Raw genomic sequence first — 5,055 nt, 5'->3', positions numbered from 1 at the left:
GAAAAAAGATCCCTTTAATGTGTTTTTTATATACATGTTAAGTCATGGGTTTAATGTATTCCCTTTTTCAATAGCTTAAGCAAATTCTGCATTTTAAGCAGGAGGAAAAACAAACAGGGAGATTACTTTATGTACATATCAAGGAAGTGCAGCAGTTGTCCAAGTATACAGTGTGTTCAGATATCTGTGGATGTTGAAAGCTTGAGCATAGAGATGTTTACATGGTGAAGTGAATATGGCAATACTGCCACCTAGAGGTGTGTGTGGGGGGGAGAGGAACGAGGTATAAGGACAGGACTGTTAACTCCGAGCTCACTTAGTTACAGTTGATGACAAAGTACTAACTATAAGAGCAGATTCCATTTTACAGTATAAATCCTGGATCACCAAATCGAATGCAAAGCCTTTATGTGCCTGCGTGCATTTGTGTGCACCAGCATGTGTTCGCCTCTCGACTGTGACTATCAAAAGAATAGAAAAAGCAATTCTGGCTACATTATGGTTACATCAGATGGGCCATCCACCGAATCCCATCTCCACTGAATCCCATCTGTCCTGCAGAAGTAACCCAGCACATGCTGACCTGCTCTCATTTGCTGTCAGAGAGACTGAGATGCGGGGCAGGACTATAAAGAAAAGACGAGGCAGTGAAAGAGAGAGGGCTCACCTGTGAACCAGAAATGCCCTGTTCAGGTGGGACCTGTTTTGACCTGTTGCCACAGGGACCCTAATGTAAAGGGTGAGGGGGGAGTGGCCATCTGGTGTGCGTTTGTGACTGTATATATGTGTGTGCTTTTGTTTATGTGCCAAAAGGCATTAATAGGCCAGTGGATGTCTCAAACAGCTGTTACCATAAACAACATGAAAGCATATTAAACATTTTCAAATGCTGTTGTCTACAATGTGAGAATTTGCTTTCAGTCACACATGACATAACGCATACATCAAATTAAGAAATCTCCATTCCAGGGCATCGAGTACATTTTAAATATTCTTTTTGATGTGTGCAACTCAGCTAATGTGGAAACAGAGCAGACAGCAAAAAAACGTATGTTACCTAGAGTAGAGTCCATCTTACAAACTGTTTTAACACAAATATTGTCATCATCCAGTTATGTTGCGCATGTTAATATTTTCTGTTTCAATGGGGAAAGGAGAGACTATAAAGACTCCTCTATATTCTGCATGTCTAATAATTGGACGTTAAGTGTTTTTTTTCTGGAATTATATACTTTATTTATTGATGTATGCTGTATAATTTCACAATCAGTTCTGAAATTGCCTGACAATGACAATAATGTGATCTTCTATCTTTTACAGTCAAAGGTCAGCTGTTTCTACAATTGTAACAATAACAGTCAAAACAAAATCACACACACTAATCGGAAAAATAACATGCAACGACTCAGACGTGGAATGACCTTTGTTGTTTATAGAAGAGCTGGTTCTCTTACAATCCACGCTCATGCATGTGAACATACGCTAAAGCATTCAGGAGTAAATATGGACACACACTCACCTCTTGAGAGACTGAAAAATCTAATTGGGATTTAAATTGGTTAGAGGCCTGGGGCCTTGTTTGGCTGTGTGGCTCGTGTGTGTCTTATTCGTTGCTCTCTAAGGTCATTTAGAAAGCGCTTGTTTAAGGATGAGTGATTAGCAGAGATGTCCAGGGGCTTCCAACTCATAGGAGGCTTCCTGGAAAGGCGGGATAGACCTGCTACAGTGACATGGCTGAACAGTAAGGGCTCCAGGGCTTTTCCATCCAGTACAGAGGGGATTTTTGCTGCGGTTGTGAATCAGCGTAATGGATACTTATCTGTTTGAGCTGCATGTGTGAAATTACATATCAAAGGTGAGTTGCAGGATTCCTGAAGTGAAGGTATTTCACCCGTTTTATATTATTTCTGTGACCCGAACCCTTAACACCAAGAGACAACATGTTACCACATTTAAATGACAGCACCGAACATATTTATGCGCGCGCAGGGTGGCACATGCACACAAACAGACGAACATTCAATGTAACAAAGTCCTCTGTTGAACCTGACATCCAATTTAACAAACACCAGTTTAAAGTCCTGTTGACAAGAAGCAGGAAGCGAGAAGAGAAAGAGGATATGACATGAGGAGAAATCGGCTCCTTCTGTTCCTTGTCACTCCAGATTATTGAAGACTTACCCAACATGCACCTGGGGGAATCAGTGTCTGTCCACCCAAGTCTCTCAGTCTCATGTTGCTCTGCTTCTCTCTAACACACAGACGCATACACAAAACACACACATACTCTCTTTCTGTCCTCCTCCCTCCTTTCCTCCTTATCAAACACGGGCCTACTGTACACCCTTATTTGCATTTTTTCCCTTTGTCTTTAAAAAATATATATTATTCTATTTTTTTTCCAACCAAGTGTTTCCAAAGGGTTCAACGTGGGCATGTATGTCAGCCTTGGTATCCTTATACATATGTGTACATGTGTGAGCAGATGTTCGCTTGAGGCAGTCTTGCATGCTTGTCCCTGATAGCTCAATAGAAATATGGGACAAACTTGAAATCACAAAAGAACTTTGCGTCAAGACGTATTCGGCATACAAACTGAATAACTAATAGGAGTGAAATCAGTTCATCTCCATCAAATCGCACTGTCCACATTTTTGGCCTGACTATTCATTACAAGACAATTTATTATAATTTGTATTATTTCTACGTGTTCAAGGAGGAGGAAAAATACATCTGTTAATAGCGTGAATCCCTTGATAACGTCCCCGCAGAATAGGCTGCGGCTCTCCATCTGATATTAATAGGTCTTCGAAACACCGCTGTAGTTATTACAGTTATTTATACATTTTACTTCACAAAGCCAGCATACCTCAGTGAGCACCAAATACATTTTGTCAAACTCTTTAATGGTAATTTAATGAACCGTGACCTTTGGATGACAATTAATGCCAGATGTATTTCCACAATATTCATTTATTACTGGCTAATTTTACCTTGCCTGCGTTTTCTCCTGTGCAGATATTCATGCAAGTCTTGTTTAAATGAGCTTTTCATCATTAGTTAGCCTCACTGGGACAAAGACTTGCCTGTCCACTTGCTGGAACTGGATTTGAAAATCCACCTATCAGTCCTTAATGAATATGTTTATAAAACGCAGAAGCTCGTGCATTAGCTGCCCTTTCATCATGAGTGGTTTTGATAAATATGATAGATCCAAATGGGTGCGTTCATTATTGGGATACAAACAATTTCGAGCTGGACTTTGAGATGCGTGTCACAGAGCTTCTAAGAGCATCTGATGTCCCCTATTGATCGGGTTATTGACAGGATTGATGCAGAATCCAACAGACTCATGAAGTTCTTTTAATTTAAACCTTATAAGTCCGCAACATTTTTTTGGGTTCAAGTGAGATAATAATCACAAGATCTCAGAAATATCTAGTTTCCTCTTGTTCTTTTTTTCTCCCTTCTCACTATGTTTCCAGTCTATCATACATCCCCCCCTTACTGGGATCAGTGGGGCCATCACGCGCACACCTTTGATGTCTCCCAGAGTTAAGCTGGTTTTGAAGTCAGATTAGTGAATTGTAAACACCCTTTTAGACCTTCAGACTCTCTCCACAGAATGAGGGAGAGAGCGCGAGGGAGAGAAAGTGAAAGAGTTGTGGGATTAACCCATACGCCACAGCTCAAAGGTTAGCCGATCCAAAACCACGCTCCATATTGCCATGTGCACAAACACGAATTGAGGTGTTCAACTCATTTATCATCTGCTTTTCTCCCCCGTCTCACCCTTTTTCATTTCGTTTTATTTTGGTGAAGCTACGGAAAAGGCTGGATTGAAGCAGACAGTAGATTTGTGTGGGAGGAAGAGTGCCCTCCCTGCTCACACACACACACACACACACACACTGACGTGCATGCGCACACATATATACACACGTGTACGGAGAGAGGGCAGTGTTTTTCAGAGGAGAAGCCCGTCTGTCTCTTTCACATTCCATTAGTTCCTGGAGCTACATCAGAGGGCAGAGGGAGCACACAGACATTCCTGCAAGACGCAGATGTCAGGATCAAAAGTCAGACTGACTCCTGTACGCAGCAGGGGAGAAAGACAGAGAGGAAGAAAAGAGAGGGAGAGAGCAAAGGAAGAAAAAGAATTTATGCTGGGTACGGCGAGAAAGTGTGGCCGCATCTTTTTGAACATCCTGTGTGCTGAAACCCAGAAAGAATTATTCACTTCTTCAACAAATTCTCCAATTTTCTGCAAACAAAGGCCTTATCCACTACCGCGTGTTTCCATCTACACCTGTAATGCTTTTTGTATTTACTGTTCTCAGGGCTATAGTTGCTATTGTTACTTACTGCTCTCTTGCTGCCAGGCTGATGGGAAACCATGCACCATGCTGCCTACATCTTGTGCCTTGTTTCAGTTATTAAAAGGCACGGGACCAGATGGTGCGTGTGTGCCTGTGTTTTGTGTGTGTGTGTGTGTGTGTGTGTCTCCAGGTCTACACTTTGGCTCCAGGCTCTCCCAGAACTGGCACAAGCCCAAGTGGGTCATCCATGCAAAGATTCTCTCTCTCTCGCCTCCTCACCGAGAACGCATCTGTGTAGGCCTTTACATGGGGAATGCAGGCGTGTGTGTTTGTTTATGTGTGCTTCTTGTGAGGATACATTATGGGTTATAGAAAGGATGTGGGTGCTGGGCAAACAAAACATAATTTCTGTTCTGCATATGTCCATCTCTCCTCCTGGGTCTTTCAGTTTCTCTCTTCTCTCTGTCTGTTTTCCATCTCATTTGTTGTTTTTTTTAATCTCTTCCTTTCTCTAATCTCTAGCCAGCAGAGAAACCAGGTGAACATTCAGTCAAGTGATCAAGGGATGTTTTTTTTCTTTCTTTCCTTCCTTTTTTCCTGCTATTTTCACACGATAACCCTAGTATGAGAAAGAGAAAGAGAGAAAATAAATAACCTCGCCCTCAAGAGACTAAGAGAGGAAGCAAAGCAAGCCAAGGTGGGTAACGGTGAACTGCAGACATATGTGCAGGGACAC

This window comes from Simochromis diagramma, unplaced genomic scaffold, assembly GCF_900408965.1.
Source record: "Simochromis diagramma unplaced genomic scaffold, fSimDia1.1 OVJJ01000603.1, whole genome shotgun sequence".
Lineage (NCBI taxonomy): Eukaryota > Metazoa > Chordata > Actinopteri > Cichliformes > Cichlidae > Simochromis > Simochromis diagramma.
Note: the sequence above shows the minus strand (reverse complement) of the source record.